Consider the following 21,492-nt stretch of genomic DNA (forward strand, 5'->3'; position numbering starts at 1 on the left):
CTTGCCTGAAGAAAGGCACTGTTAAAGGAAGTCTCAACCGCAGTTCCCGGCGAGACAGTAGTGTTTACATCATCAAGAATAATGGTTCCGCTGTTTGTAGACAACCTACAAGCAACTGATGATTTCATCTTTCCAGGGTTAGTTTCTTAACATAGAGTTCTTCCTTCCTTCGACTTTCGCGCCCTTCCAATAGGGTCATTTGAGGCCTTCCCCGCTGTGGGCAGAGCAGGATTAAGTTTTAAGACGTCGAAGACCCCTTCTTGATCAGTGCATGTTGGCTGAGCTTCTTTTGCCAATACTTGAATTTGATCGTGGAGGTCAGTATCTGAGACCATTGCACCTGGAGGTTGAGATGTCGGAGATGCGGCCCTATGGTTATGGCGGAACAGCGCCAAAGCCTCTTTTGCAACCTCTGCCAATAGTTTTTTGTCAAGTGCATCATTTCTTTTTTGATCGTTCACAGATGAGAGTAATGTCATCATCTTGTGAGTTACCTCTTCTTGCTTGTTAATTTGTCTTGACAGCAATTCTTCCAGATTTATCAATTTATAATTCAATAATGCTACCAGGGTTATTAGATCCTTAGTACTGTCATTAATGGACTCATATAGTTTTGTGAATGGCACCATTGAGATGGCCATTGAGGAGGTTAACAGAGCTTGTAATTCATTGAATGGCACGTGGTCACATGTAGGTTTTGGAGCCCGTAGACTATGTGTTAAGTCTTTGGTAAATTGTTTTTGTTGAAGCGTAGCCATGTTAGATCTCCTTACTTTTGGGAAAGGACGATCCACAAATGAAGAGTCTGATGTTGAAGAATCATCTGAGACTGAAACAGCCCTGGGTCTCAAGTCAGATGTATTTAATGCATCGTGTTGATTTAAAACATGAAATGTTCCGATTGCTGAAAAATCTTTTTTGAGAGTCAAGCACTGTCAACGGAGAAGTCTGATTCGCCTCTTGGTTAGAATGCCCTTCACTTAGTCTTGGGCGTTTATATGTGACCCTTGGCCAGATATCCTCGTTAGAGTTAGAAAGTCTGTTGTTATTTCTCTTTAAGGACATTCTGGTGCCACCCTCGTTTTCTAAAATTGGTTCAGGTAGGTGTTTTGGTGTACGTGCTTTATTTATTTGGAGCAGGTTCTGTAACACCCTATTTACCACATCCAAAGAATTTCTCCGCTCTGAACTGACTACTGCTGTCGGTGCAGGGTTCTGCATCATGGCAAAACAGAGGTCTATAGAGGCAGTATTGGGAAAGGCGTGTGCGTCTTTACACAAAGGAATACGGTCATCCGACAAGGGTGCAGTACCGAACGTTTCCACCTGAGTAAGCTGATCACTAGAAGCAGCAAGAACCAATGGAAACGGCAATGGCTGGAATGGCGGGACCACAGCAGCCCCGCTCGAACAGCTGGAATCCAAGGGGACGTCCCCCCCATCGTCAGCTGCAAGCACAGCCTCCTCACCAGCCAGTCGAGTCGCCTCGTAACTGCAGACCCACGGCGGGACACAGTAACCAAACTGCGGAACTCACGCACGGCTTCAAGCGCCGCAGGCCCCCCAGCCACCTCGCAGCCCAAACCAGGAAGCACAACCAACGGGCGAACCGCACGAGCCACTCCTACCAGGCCGGCCGGCACGGGTGCACCGCATCCGCCCACATGTTCAACAGCCTTCGCAGCCAAGGCACACAGGCACTCTGGCACAGCTCCAATCGTCAGGGAGTCACCCCGCCCCTCCTGGAGACCAGAGTCGAGCCCCGACAGCTGCCGCGATGCACTCGGTACAAGCACATCAATCCGCAAGGTAAGTGCAATGTTTTCTGTGCATGATAAGTCAGTATTTGTCTCGTGAAAGACTTGTAAATCAATAGCAATTTCAGGAGCCATTTCAGGAGCAGTGGTATGATTCACGCCAGCAGCAGTAATAATGTGATCATTAAAATCAAGTAACTGAGTAGATCTTTCTTCAGAGTCCGATGCACAGGAGTAATAGCGACTAGCCTGGGATTGTCTCGATCTCTCTGCCGTAGCATCCTCGTTCCTGGCACAGCGCTTTCTTTGCGCTCGAGTCCGTGGGGATAGGAGGGTTGTGTTGCCGGCGATCATATTAGGCTCTGTAAGAGTTTGTAGTTTGGTGGAAAAGCCTCGCCTTGCCACAGCCACTCGCCAAACAGCCAAACAGGAATCACCTCATCCTTTCGCCTCAGGGCTTACGCCACAAGGGCGTCCAAGGCGGCCTTAAGTAGTCAGTCACCTGACAATCCTTAAAGGCACACTCACTTTGAGGTGAATAACAGGTAGTATGGTAGATAGCAGGGAGACTTCTCCTTGTCCTCTACTGCAGGTCCACTCACCACAGCCGAACAGGAATCACCTCGCCCTTAATCACAGTGTAGGATACCTACCTTAACATAACATACAAACATTAGACCTCACCAAATACCAAATAACTCTACAACAAAACAGTCAGTCCAATATTTAGCCCCCAGACTGTGCCTACATATGAAAAAGAACATAACATAGGATAACATGCAGAGTCGCGTGCCCCATGCAGAAGCTCTCCTAAGGGAAAAGTCAGTCTCCAATCACACAACAGCCGGTACATCCATATGGATCTTCAAGGGGTAAAGCCGTCAAAAAAATCCTGGATACTTCATAACTTATCATTTAAATGATGTGCTTGAATCTTATCAGTGATCAGGATTGTGAGTCTGTGTCGTGGGTGGACTTTAACTGCCCAAACTACCCAATCCTCAAAAAATATTACTACGGTGTTGATTTGTGACAAATTGGACTGTAATCCCTAGAAACATGGCTGGTTTCATGATATATTTAGCAAAATAATGAATGAATACACCTCTTTATCGCTTTAGTTTTCTAAGTTCACTTAATGGCAGGTTTTTGTCTAGATCAGCAGAATTTCAAGGTCATTAAGAATCTGACAGAGTAAACTTGTACTTACAGCGAAGTCCTAAAAGAGATGAGGAACAGGAATAGTGTCAATTAGAAACTCCACCATTGGAATGGATATGAAATAATTCTGCACTGAACAATCTGAGTCCCTCACAATGTGGAACAGAAGTCAGTATTGTGTACCGTACTCTTAAATGAACTAATAATGCATGCACGACAAAACTGGAACTCATAATACAATCATTGATGTAATCCTTTTTTTGTGTTCAGCTTATGCGAACCAGACAAACATATCAATAGTAAACATGTGTCATTTGGTAATAGCAATCAAACCAACTTACAGTGATTATGATGATTCTTCCATTTCTTGGAGTGCTCTGCAAACACACAAAAACATGTCACATATGCTATTAACACACCCATTACACATAGAAAGAAAATATTCACAAGTATCACCAAACTGCTGGAATATGAAGGGGTGTCCTGCCGTAAAAAAGGCAACCCCTTTAAAACAAACAAAGTGAACACACGTTATTGAGTGTGACTAGATTTATAGATCAGTTGTTCCCACTCCTACTTCGCTGAACATCCACTCAGTGGGCCTCATTACGGGGTTGGCGGTAACCCGCTAGTGCCACCAGCGGGTTGCCTCCAACCCCGTAACAATGTTTCCACCGCCTGACATCCTGCTGCTACCGGATTATCATATTCGGCAGCGGAACCGTTATATCCCATTCCCATGGAGTTCAAAAGGATTCCACGGGAATGGGAAACCTGAAGCACTGGCACTGGCTCTACAGATCTAAGCAAGCATGTTACTTTTGGATGAGGCACTGGGTGTCACTGTGTGTACAGGTCTAAGCAAGCGTGTTACTATTGGACAAGTCAGTGGGTGCCAACAGCTCTACAGACCTAAGAAATCATGTTACTATTGCATGAGAAAGTGGGTGCCACTGGCCCTATGGGTCTAAGCAGGCAGGTTTCTATTGGATGAGGCAGTGCGTGCCACAGGCCATAAAGATCTAAGCTAGCATGTTACTTTTGGATGAGGCAGTAGGTGCCCCTGGCCCTACAGATCTAAGCAAGCATGTTACTTTTGGATGAGGCAGTGGGTGTCACTGGCCCCACAGATCTAAGCAAGCATGTCACTATTGGATGAGGCAGTGGGTAACACTAGTTCTACAGATCTAAGCAAGCGTGTTACTATTGGATGAGGCAGTGGGTGACACTAGTTCTACAGATCTAAGCAAGCATGTTACTAATGGATGAGGCAGTGGATGCCACTGGCCCTACAGATCTAAGCAAGCATGCTACTATTGGATGAGGCAGTGGGTGCTACTGGCTCTACAGATCTAAGCAAGCATGTTACTATTGGAGAGGCAGTGGGTGCTAATGGCTCTACAGATCTAAGCAAGCATGTTACTTTTGGATGAGGCACTGGGTGTCACTGTGTATACAGGTCTAAGCAAGTGTGTTACTATTGGAAGAGTCAGTGGGTGCCAACAGCTCTACAGACCTATGAAATCATGTTACTATTGCATGAGAAAGTGGGTGCCACTGGCCCTATGGGTCTAAGCAGGCAGGTTTCTATTGGATGAGGCAGTGCGTGCCACAGGCCATAAAGATCTAAGCAAGCATGTTACTTTTGGATGAGGCAGTAGGTGCCCCTGGCCCTACAGATCTAAGCAAGCATGTTACTTTTGGATGAGGCAGTGGGTGTCACTGGCCCCACAGATCTAAGCAAGCATGTTACTATTGGATGAGGCAGTGGGTGACACTAGTTCTACAGATCTAAGCAAGCGTGTTACTATTGGATGAGGCACTGGGTGACACTAGTTCTACAGATCTAAGCAAGTATGTTACTAATGGATGAGGCAGTGGATGCCACTGGCCCTACAGATCTAAGCAAGCATGCTACTATCGGATGAGGCAGTGGGTGCTACTGGCTCTACAGATCTAAGCAAGCATGTTACTATTGGAGAGGCAGTGGGTGCTAATGGCTCTACAGATCTAAGCAAGCATATTACTATTTGATGAGGCAGTGGGTGTCACATGCTCTATAGATCTAAGCAAGCGTGTAACCATTGGATGAGAAAGTGGGTGCCACTGCCTCTACAGATCTAAGCAAGCATGTTACTATTATATGAGGCAATGGGTGCCACAGGCTATACAGATCTAAGCAAGCATGTTACTATTGGATGAGGGAGAGGGTGCCACAGGCTATACAGATCTAAGCAGGCATGTTACTATTGGATGAGGCAGTGGGTGCCACAGGCTATACAGGTCTAAGCAAGCATGTTACTACTGGATGAGGGAGTGGATGCCACTGGCTCTACAGATCTAAGCAAGCATGTTACTAGTGGAAGAGGCCATGGGTGCCACTGGCCCTACAGATCTAAGCAAGCATGTTACTATTGGATGAGGCAGCGGGTGCCACTGGCCCTTCAGGTCTAAGCAAGCATGTTACTATTGGATGAGGCAGTGGGTGCCACAGGCTATGCAGATCTAAGCAAGCATATTACTATTGGATGAGGCAGTGGGTGCAACTGGCCCTACAGATCTAAGCAGGCATATTACCACTGGAGGAGGCAGTGGGTACCACTGGCTCTACAGATCTAAGCAAGCATGTTACTATTGGATGAGGCAGTGGGTGCCACTGGCTCTACAGATCGAAGCAAGCATGTCAACATTGGATGAAGCAATGGGTCCCACTGGCTCTACAGATCTAAGCAAGCATGCTACTATCGGATCAGGCAATGGGTCCCACTGGCACTATAGATCTAAGCAAGCATGTTACTATTGGATGAGGCAGTGGGTGCCACTGGCTCTACAGATCTAAGCAAACATATTACTATTGGATGAGTCTGTGGGTACCAGAGGCCCTAAAGATATATGCAAGAATGTTACTATTGGATGAGGTAGTGGGTGCCATTGGCCCTACAGATCTAAGGAAGCATGCTACTATTGGATGAGGCAGTGGATGCCACTGGCTCTACAGATCTAAGCAATCTATGCAAGCATGTTACTATTGGATGAGGCAGTGGGTGCCACTGGCTCTACAGATCTAAGCAAGAGTGTTACCATTGGATGAGGCAGTGGGTTCTCTGGCTCTACAGATGTATACAAGCATATTACAATTGGATGAGGCAGTGGGTACCAGTGGCTTTACAGATCTAAGCAAGTGTGTTACCATTGGATGAGGAGGTTTGTGCCACTGGCCCTACAGATCCAAGCAAGCGTGTTACTATTGGATGAGGCAGTTTGTGCCACTGGCTTTACAGGTCTAAGCAAGTGTGTCACTATTGGATGAGGCTGTGGGTACCACTGGCTTTACAGGTCTAAGCAAGGGTGCTACTGTTTTATGCGGCAGTGGGTGCTACTGGCTCTATAGACCTAAGAAAGCATGTTACTATTAGATGAGACTGTGGGTGCCACAGGCTATAATGAATCTAAGGAAGCATGTTACTACTGGATGAGGCAGTGGGTGCCACTGGCCCTACCGATCTAAGAAAGCATGTTACTATTGGATGAGGCAGTGCGTCCCACTGGCTCTACAGATCTATGCAAGCATGTTATTAATGGATGAGGCAGTGGGCAACACTGGCCCTACAGATCGAAGCAAGTGTGTTACCATTGGATGAGGACGTTTGTGCCACTGGCCCTACAGATCTAAGCAAGCGTTTTACTATTGGATGAGGCAGTTTGTGCCACTGGCTTTACATGTCTAAGCAAGCGTGTCACTATTGAATGAGGCATTGGGTTCCACTGGCTTTACAACTCTAAGCAAGGGTGTTACTATTGGATGCAGCAGTGAGTGCCACTGGCTCTATAGACCCAAGAAAGCATGTTACTATTAGTTGAGGCTGTGGGTGCAACAGGCTATACAGATCTAAGCAAGCATGTTACTACTGGATGACGCAGTGGGTACCACTTGCCCTACAGATCTAAGCAAGCATATTGCTATTGGATGAGGCAGTGGGTGCCACTGGCTCTATAGATCTAAGCAAGCATGTTGCTATTGGATGAGGCAGTGGGTCCCACTGGCTCTACAGATCTATGCAAGTATGTTACTATTGAATGAGGCAGTGGGTCCTACTGGCTCTACAGATCTAAGCAAACGTGTTACTATTGAATGAGGCAATGGGTTCCACTGGCTCTACATATCTATGCAAGCATGTTACTTTTGAATGAGGCAGTGGGTGCTACTGGCCCTACAGGTCTAAGCAGGCATATTACTACTGGATGAGGCACTGGGTGCCACTGGCTCTACAGATCTATACAAGCATGTTACAATTGGATGAGGAAGTGGGTTCCACTGGCTTTACAGATCTAAGCAAGTGTGTTGCTACTAGATGAGGCAATGGGTCCCACTGGCTCTACAGATCTAAGCAAGCGAGTTACCATTGGATGAGGAAGTTTGTGCCACTGGCCCAACAGATCTAAGCAAGCGTGTTACTATTGGATGAGGCAGTGGGTGCCACTGGCTTTACAGCTCTAAGCAAGTGTGTTACTATTGGATGCGGCAGTGGGTGCCACTGGCTCTATAGACCTAAGAAAGCATGCTACTATAAGATGAGGCTGTCGGTGCCACAGCCTATAAAGATCTAAGGACGCATGTTACTACTTGATGAGGCAGTGGGTGCCACTGGCCCTACAGGACTAAGCAGGCATAATACTACTGGATGAGACAATGGGTACCACTGGTCTGTAGGATTGTTTAGCGTGTTTTGGGAGCACAGAGTACAGCACCACTGCACAGAATCAATGTATAGCATGTTTTTTTCTTTTTAAGTGCAGCTCCACTGCATGGGTTTGGTGCATTGATATAATGTGGTACAGCAAGACATGTGTTATTGAGCATTTTTATGCAGCGCCACTGCATGGGTTTGGTGCATTGCTATGGATGCGGCAGTGGGTGCCACTGGCTCTATAGACCTAAGAAAGCATGCTACTATAAGATGAGGCTGTCGGTGCCACAGCCTATAAAGATCTAAGGACGCATGTTACTACTTGATGAGGCAGTGGGTGCCACTGGCCCTACAGGACTAAGCAGGCATAATACTACTGGATGAGACAATGGGTACCACTGGTCTGTAGGATTGTTTAGCGTGTTTTGGGAGCACAGAGTACAGCACCACTGCACAGAATCAATGTATAGCATGTTTTTTTCTTTTTAAGTGCAGCTCCACTGCATGGGTTTGGTGCATTGATATAATGTGGTACAGCAAGACATGTGTTATTGAGCATTTTTATGCAGCGCCACTGCATGGGTTTGGTGCATTGCTATGATGCAGTTATTTCAAGCTATGTGTTGCCAGTGTAACATGGACATATAAATAAGGGCAGGTTATTCAGTCAAAAACGATTTTTACATATAAAAAGCAAATACATTTTTCACAGTTAAAAGCACACATCTGTACCTTCAAAATGCACACCATTTCTCACCTGAAATGCCTATGTTGCAAGAGACACATTTGGTAATTAACAAACTAATCTCACTAACAAGACTAATAATTATAAATCATTAATAAAAGAATGTGTCTTCACTGCAAAATGAGGCCTACTCTGAAAATCAGTTTTAAACACACATTCTAGTTTTTTTTTTTTTGCCTTTCTGTGCTCTGTCCACAGTAACTGCAGGAAGCAAAGACTTCGAATAAGCAGGAAATCAGTTTGGTTACAGTTGCAACTGTATAAGCCAAGCCATTGTGTACAGAGGATGGTTAGGGCATGATAGAATTTTATTGGTTAGGATCCTTTGGTAGGAGGGAACCAGAATTTTTTTTTTGTTTTATCTCGAGGAAGGAGCTGGAGAGAGACATCTTGACACAGCTTGAGGAAGGACGGGGTTGACAGCTGGGGATGCCTGATTCCTAAAGCAGATTCAACTTGGTTGCAGAGACTGGCTTTTCCAGTCAACAAGTCCCAGTTTGAGTGACAGCAGATGCTTGTCCTTGCTGGGTGAATCCCTCCAGAATGCGACCAGCAAAGAAGTTACATACTGAATAAGCCAGGTAATTATCTCGCTGAGGTGTGGGGGCTGAGTGTGTACGAAAATATTCAGTCAGTATAGGAAAGGAGATTCCTGTGCTTTACCCACATGTTTAATGTTACAAATTGAATTCTTGTCTCTGCCACTCTCTTTTCAGTGTATCACAAATAATGCTGTTACTGTGCTATTTCATTTATTTCTGTAAAGAGTGAGATCGTGTTTAAATGCAATTTTTATAATACACAAAAATATCTGAAAGCAGACGGGTGGTGTGTTTTATATTTACCAATACAGTGCTGATGATGTGGGGAGATGTTTAGACAGTGCAATTGTCATTTTCAAGGTAGCTAAAAATAAGATTTGGCTGCAGCCATTCAGTACGAGCAAATGTCATTCAGTATGAGCAATTATGAATAACTGTGTGTGTTATAGCCTTTTTGCTGAAAGTACATGAGTCAGCAAAAATAGAGACCCGGGACATAGTTCACTACCGTATATAAGTTAGTGAAAACTACCACATGATAGCTCGCTGCCGTAGATAAGACAGCGAGAAATTGCCCATGGTGGCACACTAAAAATGAAGATGTGGTATTTCTGAAATGCAGGCCTGAGCTTTCTTTAGTGATCACACGGACCATCTAAATAAAATAAGGGGTTCTGGATTTTGGGGCCACAAATAGAACCAAGGAATTTTTGCTCACCACTATAATTACGCATACCAACCACGCATACCATCTAAATATGTCTGAGTTCTGAAATAATGCACTGTATTATTGTTATGCATGACCCAATATGAATACAGGGAGTGATTATTGCTAAATATATTTTGGCGGTAAGAAAATACCGCCAGGCCCCAAATCTCCACAAAATACCCAACATATTTATGGTGCGTTGCAGGCCGGGAAAGTGATCACAAAGCACCTACTGGGCGTGGCAAGTATGTCTCACACTGCCATCGGTACATTAAAGGGAACCCATGTCATAATAGCAGTGTGTTACTAAAAATGAATTTCAGAATGTCACAAAGGAAAACACATTTTCAGACATAGTGCAATATTTAGAGGCAAAGTTGTTTGCACATGGGACGTGGTCGTCGAACAGTACCTTAGAAAGGCATGACCGCATTCAGGGTGAGGTGCAGAAAGAAAAACTAGACAATATTTTTGCAGAAGGCAGCATAATTCAGGTCTGCCTTACAAGATTATTGAATGCAGCTGATAAAAGTGCAGAGAAAGACTGTTTAATACAGCTATGCGGCAAAATATGGTTTATTTTGAATAGGTCCCTGCGAATGCAGGAAAATGATACCCTGCTAATTAACAGGTTAAAGACTGAATTAGATGGGGCAAGTAAAAATCAGGAAATGTTAAGAGCAGAATTTGATGTATGCCAAAAAGACATGCAATTAAAATGCAGAGACTTTGATGCTCAGTTATCCAAAAGCAAGAAACAATTTGAGGATAGTGAGCAAGATTTGGTACACTTAAAAGCCTTAGTGGACCACATTAGACAGGATAAAGATGAGGTTGTTTCAGAAAAGCAGATTTTTCAAAAAGAACATTGTGAAAAAGAATGTGATCTCCAGAGTGCAAAATAAGAAATGATTAAAATGACTCAAGAAAGAGACAAGAGAAATAAAGAGTTCAATGAATGCCAAATGCAAATGTGCGACATGCAGGAGGTGATTAATAAGATGAGTGATGAAAACAACTATTTGCAAAATTAAGCAGACTCCTTAAAAAGTGTAAGGACATAGAACAGCAAATGTGCATTCCCAGGTCCCAGGAGAGGCGGCAGGGTACCACATTCAATGGAGTGGAGGTGAATTCTAGTTCTGCCCAAAGAGCTATTGCTCCAGTGACTGGGCCGGTGACTGAACTTGGTTGTAGCGCCCTTGGGCGATTTGATACTCCCATTGCGGGGAGCCACCAATCTCATACACCTGAAAACAGGATTGAATCACAAAGTAGTGCAATTCCATGCATTGCAACAAGTAGCCCCATAAAAATACTGAAATCCATTAAAGCCCTGATCAAACCATTTAAAAAGGGAGGTGAATGCTGCATTGAGGATCACTTAGAAGCGGTGCATGACATTTTTAAAGCACTCCAGATACCTAAGGAACAGTATAGACAATATTTTCATTTAACTTTAGATGCCCCGACGGCCAGCATCATAAGGGGATTAAATGAACAGCAGAATATGACATGGGTGGAGTTTGAAAAAGAAATTAGGTGTCATTTTTCTCCTTTTCAGTCATTGCAGGAGGCAAAGAAAGTCACGTACACAATCACTGCTGGACCTAATACATCCCCTCTCCAATTTTTACAAGACTTAAAAAGAGCATTTTCTCGCTTTGATGTATCTTTTGACCCAAATTCCAATGAGTTTAAAACTGCATACTTCTATGGGCTACAGAAAGACATCATATCCCAATTGGTCCGTGAATTTGACCGTGACAAGTCCCTTGAATGGATTGTACATCAAAGCACAAAACTATATGAGGTACTCTATTGTCAGGGTAGAGAAAGCGATCAAATGAAAGATACTAGACCTAAATCTAAAGAACCCTCAGCCACAGTAATGGAAATCAGGTCAGCCAAAATGTCCCTTGAGTCTGCTCAAAGCCAAGGTAAAAATAATGTGACACCTGAACAAAGGGGTAATCAACAAAGATTGCCCTTTCCTGTACCAATGTTGCAATCACATGATCCTAGTAATAGGGAGAGCTACATCACCCCTAGGTATTTAGGGGACAGACCCCGGGTAGGATATCGGCCTGATATGGCAGGTATGAACAATAACCAGAGACAAAATCAAGATCAAAGAAATGATGGTCCCTAGCAGTCATTGGGGACACAGAGCAGATTTTATCCCAACACCATGATATATGGTAATCAGGATAGACCCCGATATGTGGATCGATTTACTGATAATGGAAATCAACATAGGGGCCAGTACCCACAATCTGAGAGACAGGACATGAGGCAAAACATGAACTACAATCCACGTCAGTACAATGATTCCCCACCAGCGGACTATAATCAAAGGATGGGTGCACCCCGCTCCGCTCCACAAATGAATCAAGAGTTAAGAAACCATCCCAACAGACATCAATCACCTGGGAGGTATCAGAATAGATCCAATCAGGGGGAAAACAACCAATATCGACCCAGGCCACAGAAAGAGGATTCTAGAGAGATGGAAAGGTTCCAGTGCCTTGAGGCCCAAGTGAAAATGTTAGCTGAGCAAATAGGAAAGCTCTATACAGCACAAAAACAACCATCTAAAGAGGGGGCTGATGGCCCTAGCAATGACCGGGGGGCTTCTGAGAAGTGACTAAGTACTTATGACACCTGCAGTGCCAAAAAGACAGATTGCCCTGATGTAATTTTGCATAATGACTCTGAGATGCCTAATGATTTAAAAGTGAAAGCACCAATAAATGAACATGTAACAGAAAATGCAAATACTTCTAAAAAAGAGGTACGGTTTAACCTAGAACTAAATCAAACATTGAAGATTTGTGAAAATAAAAAAGAAACACCTGGAATTCCAAAAGAACAAAGAGACAGATTTAAGAAAAATGACTCATGCATGAGGAATACCAGTGAACAGGGAGTGAGTGGGGATGCTATAGCTCCTTCCCTGGGCAAGCAAAACAATGACCAAACACAGGTAGAAAAAGGAAATACTCAAAAGGAGGGTACGGGTCAATCACCTGAAGAATTCTTTGAGCCACGTATTTTTGAAGAGGCTGAAAGGGCTGGTATCACACTAAATGATCACAAATGCACATAATTAAACAATGACAAATTGCTGAATGATGTTGTTACACATGTTCAGTTGGAAGATTGTAATGTGGTCTCTGATGTTACCCAGATGGATGGGCGAACAGTGGCCACTCTCCAAAAAACCTCTGATCATGGAGAAATGAATAAAGTCTCTCGCGCAGAAATGGGTAAAAAGGAGGGAAAAATGTCTTTCCATTTACCAATGTGCTTAGCCAAAAGTGAAAAAGGCCTGAGAAAGGTGAGCCCTGAAATCAGTAAGAATTCACACTTCTTATGTGTATTAGAGGAAGTTGAGGACAGATATTATGCACCCATCACTGTAGAAGAAAAATGCCACACATTTGCTATGATTGACACTGGCGCACAGGCCACAATTATGTCCAAGGAGCCGGTAAAGAGTATCAATGAAGGGAGACCCCCACAGAGTCAGATCACAGTGAAGGAAAATCAAAGTCCAGTGCATAACTTTAATGGGGAGGAGGTGCCCATCATAGGTGTAACTGAGGTTGACATAAAAATAGGAAAGCACAGAATGAAACAAGAGGTATTGATCACATCTATTTGTGAAATTCCATTTCTGATGGGGACGGATTGCCTGAAAAGATTGTCTCCTCTCATAGATGGGGTGAATGGAGTGCTGTGGTCATTAACCAAAAAACCATTGAGGCCTAAGAAACTAAAATCACAAAACAGCAACATAAATGAATGTCACACCGTTGCCAAAACAAATAATGCAGTGGAGGTGTATCTCCAGAATAGTTGCATACCTAGTGTCACTGTTATATTGATGTGTCAAGACAAAATGCAGAGCGACAATGAAAAGCTACCTGTACAAATATACTTGGACCCAAGGAAAAATTGGCAGACTGCCATAGATGAGCACACATTATGTTTTTATTTAAAAGAGAAAACAATCAAACAGAATATTGCTCCTAAAACAGATTCAGAAAAACACATTACCACTCTTTCTTAAATACACAAGGAAGATGAGCAACCATGGGCTCATGTTGGTATAAATGACTGTTTTAAAACAATAAAAGCCACTTTAGCGCTTGAACAGGAGAGGAGCTTTATTAATGAGAAATTGTTGCAAAAAATAATGGAGAGGGAGGAAATCCCGAAATTTAAGATTAAAAACCAATATGTTTCTGGGTTGGACAGTCCAGACTTTGAAAACTGAATTGCAGGCAGATGCATGCTTAAAATTAGCATTGGGCAGAAAATCAATTTCCCATAATTTATGGATAGTGAGTGGAGCACAAAATGACTTTTACATGGGCAATGACATCATGCACAGAATGTGTATGGTGTTAGATTTCCTTAATCAAAAAATATGGTCACGCCTAGGTGGCCCGGCACCTGAATTTGAAGACAAAAGAAGGGCTTATCATTGTGCACAACTGGTTCCTTATGCAAACGAATTACAAATGTGGAAAGATACTATTATTCCTGCATTTACAAAGCAGTCTGCAATAACACTGAAATGCAAGAATGGACAGCAGGTGAAAGATTCTGATGCATTTGTATGCCTGAATGAATCCATAAAACAGCAGGGCCTGGATTATGAATACACTCCATTGGTAGATATTGGTGAAGGATCTGTAAAAATTATGGTAAATAATAAAGGTCGTCAGGATATTCATTTAGAGGAAAACTCCCCATTAGGAATGGCCATACAAAAATCACATTATACGGCAGATTTAAATAACATGGTGATTGGAAATATCCCTGAAAAGTATGTAGATGCCAAGGGTGAGTTGCCAGAACACCTGGACTCTCAGCCCAAAGGAATATTTAAAATTCATTCTGTGTATCCTTATGATTCAAATGAGACAGTGTGCTGCCATCAAGAGGATTGCATAATATTTAATGTAAATGAAAATGAAAAAGAAAATCAGCCCATTGAAGTGGAAGCTGATATGCCAAAATATTTACAAGTGGCAGCTTTACAAAAAGACACAGCCACACAGTTAGAGGAAAGCGCCGAGATTCCCTTACCAGAAGATTTTCCAGAATTTTCAAAAATGGTAGAAGAGTAGATCTCCATAGCGGATGCGTGTGACAGCGATGAGGATAGAAACAACCCGAGGGAGATATTTATGGAGTTTAAGTATGTATTTGCAAAAGATGCTTATGATTGTGGTTTAACTGATTTACATGTGGCCACACTACCAGAAGGGTGTAGCAGAAGTCCAGTGTTTGAACGCCAGTATAGACTACCGCTGGCATGTTTAGAATCATTGGCAGAGATTATAAAAAATGTGGAATCGCGGGGAATCATCAGGCCCATTCATAGCACATCCAATACGCCTATATTAGGTGTGTTAAAGCCAAATGGTCAATGGCGGCAATGCGCAGACTTGAGGGAGTTAAATAAAAGAGTACCAGTGTCCAGATGGCCCTTGCCATTCATTGATCAGGGCCTAGCTCAGGTACATGGTTCAAAAGTGTTTACCACATTAGATCTCACATCTGGATATTGGTGCGTGCAATTGGCAGAGGAGATACAGAATTTATTTTCCTTTAAATTTTACAGGACTCAATACGCCTGGCTTAGAACGCCGTTCGGGTACATCAATAGTGGGAGTGAATTTGGCATATTTTTGAGAAAGGCTATGCCAGATGCAGCGGAAAGAGGAACCATAGTTTACGTGGATGATTCCTTGATAAAAAATGAAGGCCTGAAAAGCCATTTTGATGAAATAAGACATGTGCTGGGCCAATTGCAGAAAGCAGGCGCCAAAGTTTCTTCACAAAAAGCACAATGGTGCAAGAAAAAAGTGAACTTTCTAGGCCATTAAGTGACTGAACATGGGCTAAATCCACAAAAGAAAAAAATAGAGGCCATACAAAAACTAAAGGACCCTAAAAATGTGAAAGAGGTAAAAAGTTTATCAGGGATGACAGGCTATAACAGAAAGTTCATTGAAAATTATGCTGCAATTACTCAACCATTGACTAAACTGCTTAAACTGAATACACCCTGGATATGGGAAAAAGAGCAATCTGAGGAATGTCTGGTAAAGGCACCATGTTTAGCATATCCCATAAAAGGTAAGGATTTCTTTATAGAAATAGGTTTCTCTGAACAATGTATGTCAGCAGTGTTATCACAAAAACATGATTTGAATCACAAAACAATTGCCTATGCAAGTAAGGCATTTTCCCAAGTTGAAACGAAATTTAATGAATGTGAAAAGGCCCTATTAACCACTGTGGGGGCGCTACAACATTTCTGCCCCATTGTTCAGGTAGAAAAGGTGATTATTGAAACAAATCATCAACCTTTGCAGTTTTTAGAGAGTAAAGGAATTAGGTCAGGTAATCTAGCGCAGTCCAGAATCACTTCATGGACGCTGGCATTACAAGGTTTTCCTGTAGAAGTGAGATATGGACAAAATAAAAAGAGCGAAATTGCTCGAGGATTAGCTGACTTACATGACTGTGCAGCTGAACAAGTATCAAACGAAATGGAAGTGGAACCTAGTTTGCAGGAATTTGAACAATCACCACACAAAGCTTTTGATGAAAAAACATGCAAGGATCTGCCAACTGTATATGTGGATGGTTGTGCTTTTCACATTGAAAATGACAGTAATAAACAATTAGTGTCAGGAATAGGGAATGTCTGGTTGAAATGTGAAGGCGTCTCCAGTGTAGGGATGAGGATTGGAGCTAGAAGCAGTCAAGTGGCGGAATTGGCAGCCATTTATAAAGCAATTGCTACTGCAGTTGATAATAAATTCAGTGAAATTGTCCTGGTGACTGATTCTGACTATGCACGAAATAGCTTTGTGGAGTATTTACCTGGCTGGAAAGAGAGAGGCATGGTTACATACAACAAAAAGCCACTTAAACATGGAATAATGATACAGGCCGTAGACAAATTGATGTCAGAAAATGATTTGACAATATACTGGAGAAAAATGCATGGTCATTTAAAAACACCAGGAGAGGATAAGGAGGGAAATGATAAGGCAGACCACCTGGCTAAAATTGGGGCTGTGATGGGAGAATTGCTACCTATTAATGATTTACTGGGTGAAATACAAATTGATGCAGTAACACGTTCTAAAGCACCAAAGGAGACAGAGCAACCAGTGGTACAGTGGGGTCATGATATGCTAGACCAAGATTTGATTGAGGCACAAAAGAATGATCGAATTTTGGGAATCTATTATAACCATTTGATAGATCCTGAAAAAAACCCTTTAACAGGAAATGATTGTATGGGAAAAGAAGAGTTGAGGGTGCTATTAAAGAATAAAAAACGAGTTAGACTGCAGGATGGACTCACGATTAGAGAGTCCATAACAGGACAGATACAGTGGGTGGTGCCCCTTTCATTCAGAGGGCTGATGCTACACCATGCACATGATGCCATAACTGCAGGCCACAGAGGTTCACAGAAAACATTGGAAATACTGAAAGATTATGCTTACTGGCCACATATGTCCCAAGATGTGTAATTATATACTAGAGGGTGTCTAGTATGCGCCCAATTTAAACCTGCTTCACCAATGCATAGAGCCCCATTGATGAAAAGAGGCCTAACTCTCCCATGGTCAGATTTGCAAATAGACTATGTAGGCCCTTTAAAAAGGTCGAGCAGAGGACACCGTTACATTTTAAGTGTGATATGTTTGATGTCGAAGTGGATTGAATGTATTCCTTCACAAGATTGTAGTGCGCAAACAGCAGCCACATTGCTGGTGAACCATGTGTTCTCAAGGTTTGGGTTGTCACAAAGAATTGAGTCAGATAGAGGAAGTCATTTCACAAGTACCCTAATGAGTAAGGTATGGCAAATACTGGCTGTGAAAAGGAAACTACATATCGCATATCGGGCAGCTTCTTCAGGTGGAATTGAACGGTTCCAGCTGGGATTTACGTTTACCGTTGGTTTTGATGGCAATCAGATCAACTCCTGCCAAAGCAACAGGCGTTAGCCCCCATGAGGTCTTGGCAGGTAGGAAAATGGTGTTACCACAACACCTGCTATACAGAACACATGAGCAGACACTTGTGAGTGCATCCACAGTTCATGAGTACATTGATGAACTGAGGAAGCATTTGCAACATGCATTTGCTTTTGTGCAGAGAAATCTGGAAAGGGCTGCTGACAGTGCTAAGACATACTATGATAAAAGAACATCAGTGAGAGAATACAGTGTTGGGGATCAGGTGTACAAGTTTCATTTTGGAAAAAGTAAACAGAAAAATTCTAAATTTCTAGCAGCCTGGCAGGGGCCATTTCGAATTATAGATAAGATCTCTCCTGTAGTGTATAAAAGTTTGAAGAATGAAGGTGAAACAGCGATAGAGCAGTTTGTCCATGTAAATCAGATCAAGCCATGCCATCCCAGACACGAGATCAGGCGGCTTGAGCATGTAGAAACAGGAAGCCCTGGGGCTACTGCCCACTGATGCACACAATACAACAGAAAGTCCCTTGAACACAAAAAGATCAAATAAATGGGTACAGTCAGGAGGCAGTGACAGAGAAGTTAAAAAGTTGATTATTATAATGGCACATAAAGACTGTAATATATGTAAATAAATAAATAATATAAAAAGTTTTTAAAAAAATAAATAAAAAAATACATATAATGGAAGCTCATGGTCGGTGTGCAGAATGAAAATGCATTGAATTTAAAATGTTGTTTCATGTATGCTTATTTTCTTTTTAACCTGTGTTTAATTTCAGAAAAAAAAATGTTTTATTTTTGGCAAAAGGGTGAAGTTAGTATTGTGCTATATAATTAATCTGTTTCTTTTCTATTTTGGTTTAGAACATTAACTATTTATACCGGAGGTCACGGGAGACGATGGAATATGGAGTCCCCTGGATGAAGACCAAAAGATGCCTGCCTCCGGGTGGAAGTGAAGACAAAATAGAAGGAATGCCAAAGAAAAGATGACTTCTATAGAGAAGGATCCAAGAGTACCAAGATGAAAGAGTACCCGAATGAACCAAGAGAGGCAGACAAGAGTCCTGACATATGGAGTTCCACGTATTTATTATTTTAATTAATTGTTTTAATCTGTTATGTTAATTATTTGTTTAATTAGTTGTTTTATTTTATTATTTTCAATTGACCTCAAGTATAAAATTGAAATACTGGACTGGACACTTCCATTCAAAGGCAAATGTAGAACATTTTATAAGAATTGATAAATTCAGATGAATTTTAATATTATATCGATTGAACAGCGACTTTCAATTTTCATCTTCACAACAAGAATGTTAATTGTACTGGATTGTTACATTTTTGAAAGATGAAAAGGAACAAGTTGGATTTTTTCCAATTGTGGCTCGGATTAGCCAAATAAAAAAAAAAAGGAGGGTATATGTAGGATTGTTTAGCGTGTTTTGGGAGCACAGAGTACAGCACCACTGCACAGGATCAAGGTGTAGCATGTTTTTTTTTTTGAAGTACAGCGCCACTGCATGGGTTTGGTGCATTGATGTAATGTGGTGCAGCAAGACATGTGTTATTGAGCATTTTTATGCGGCGCCACTGCATGGGTGGTGCATTGCTATGATGCAGTTGTTTCAAGCTATGTGCTGCCAGTGTAACATGGACATATAAGTAAGGGCAGGTGATTCAGTCAAAAACGATTTTTACATATAAAATGCAAATACATTTTTCACAGTTAAAAGCACACATCTGTACCTTCAAAATGCACACCATTTCTCACCCGAAATGAAATGCCTATGTTGCAAGAGAAACATTTGGTAATTAACAAACTAATCTCACTAACAAGACTAATAATTATAACTCATTAATAAAAGAATGTGTCTTCACTGCAAAATGAGGCCTACTCTGAAAATCAGTTTTAAACACACATTCAAGTTTTTTCTTTTTCTTTTGCCTTTCTGTGCTCTGTCCACAGTAACTGCAGGAAGCAAAGACTTCGAATAAGCAGGAAATCAGTTTGTTACAGTTGCAACTGTAAAAAAAAAAAATAAGCCATTGTGTAGTGAGGGAGGAGATGACATGATAGAATATTATTGGACAAGCATTCGGTAACCACGTTTTCCTGTAGAATCTTGAAAAGGGGAGAGGGCAGACGATTCTGGACACTGCTCGAAGAAGGACGGGGTTGACAGCTGGGGATGCCTGATTCCTAAAGCAGATTCAACTTGGTTACAGAGACTGGCTTTTCCAGTCAACAAGTCCCAGTTTGAGTGACAGCAAATGCTTGTCCTTGCTGGGTGAATCCCTCCAGAAGGCGACCAGCCAAAGATGTTACATACTGAATAAGCCTGGTAATTAGCTCGCTGAGGTGTGGGGGCTGAGGGTGTACGAAAATATTCAGTCAGTGTAGGAAAGGAGATTCCTGTGCTTTACCCACGTGTTTAATGTTACAAATTGCATTCTTGTCTCTGCCACTCTCGTATCACAAATAATGCCGTTACTGTGCTATTTCATTTATTTCTGTAAAGAGTGAGATTGTGTTTAAATGCAACTTTTATAATACACTAAAATATCTGAAAGCAGACGGGTGGTGTGTTTTATATTTACCAATACAGTGCTGATGATGTGGGGAGATGTTTAGACAGTGCAATTGTCATTTTCCAGGTAGCTAAAAATAAGATTTGGCTGCAGCCATTCAGTATGAGCAAATGTCATTCAGTATGAGCAATTATAAATGACTGTGTGTGTTATAGTCTTTTTTGCTGAAGGTATATGAGTCAGCAAAAATGGAGACCCGGGACATAGTTCACTACCGTATATAAGTTAGTGAAAAATACCACATGATAGCTCGCTGCCGTAGATAAGACAGCGAGAAATTGCCCATGGTGGCACACTAAAAGTGAAAATGTGGTGTTCCTGAAATGCAAGCCTGAGGTCTCTATGGTGATTACACGAAAAATCTAAACAAAAATAAGGGGTGCTGGATATTGGGGCCACAAATAAAACAAGGGAATTATGCTCACCAAAATACCACCAACCACGCATACCAACCACGCATACCAACCACGCATGTCTGTGTACTGAAATAATGCATATCCACTCTATTATTATTATACATAACCCAATCTGAATACAAAGAGTGACTGTTGCTAAATTATTTTCGGGGGTAAGAAAATACCGCCAGGCCCCAAATCTACATAAAATACCCAACAGATCTAAGCAAGCATGTTACTATTGGATGAGGCAGTGGGTCTTGCTGGTTCTACAGATCTAAGCAAGCATGTTACTATTGGATGAGGCAGTGAGTCCCACTGGTTCTACGGATCTAAGCAAGCGTGTTACTAATGGATGAGGCAGTGGGTGCCACTGGCCCTACAGATCTAAGCAAGAATGTTTCTATTGGATGAGGCAGTGGGTGCCACTGGCCCTACAGATCTAAGCAAGCATGTTACTATTGGATGAGGCAGTGAGTCCCACTTGTTCTACAGATGTAAGCAAGCATGTTACTATTGGATGTGGCAGTGGGTCCCACTGGCTCTCCAGATCTATGCACGCATGTTACTATTGAATGAGGCAGTGGGTCCCACTGGCTCTACAGATATAAGCAAACTTTTTACTATTGTATGAGGCAATGGATCCCACTGGCTCTACAGATCTATGCAAGCATGTTACTATTGAATGAGGCAGTGGGTGCCACTGGCCCTACAGGTCTAAGCAGGCATATTACTACTGGATGAGGCAGTGGGTGGCACTGTCTCTATAGATCTATTCAAGCATGTTACTATTGAATGAGGCAGTGGGTGCTACTGGCCCTACAGGTCTAAGCAGGCATATTACTACTGGATGAGGCAGTGGGTGCCACTGGC

General features: G+C 42.3%; 1 long non-coding RNA gene across 1 annotated transcript in view; it reads right to left on the reverse strand.

Annotated features, from left to right (window-relative positions):
• Window positions 1-3,258: 3,258 nt before the first annotated feature.
• Window positions 3,259-21,492, reverse strand: part of LOC138569102 (uncharacterized) — a 676,707-nt gene continuing 658,473 nt past the window's right edge. The window contains exon 3 of the long non-coding RNA XR_011303129.1: window positions 3,259-3,295. This is a non-coding gene — a long non-coding RNA (uncharacterized lncRNA). The remainder of the gene's footprint in view (window positions 3,296-21,492) is intronic.

Source organism: Ambystoma mexicanum, chromosome 2q (genome assembly GCF_040938575.1).
Source record: "Ambystoma mexicanum isolate Mex_15411 chromosome 2q, UKY_AmexF1_1, whole genome shotgun sequence".
NCBI classification, from domain to species: Eukaryota; Metazoa; Chordata; class Amphibia; order Caudata; family Ambystomatidae; genus Ambystoma; species Ambystoma mexicanum.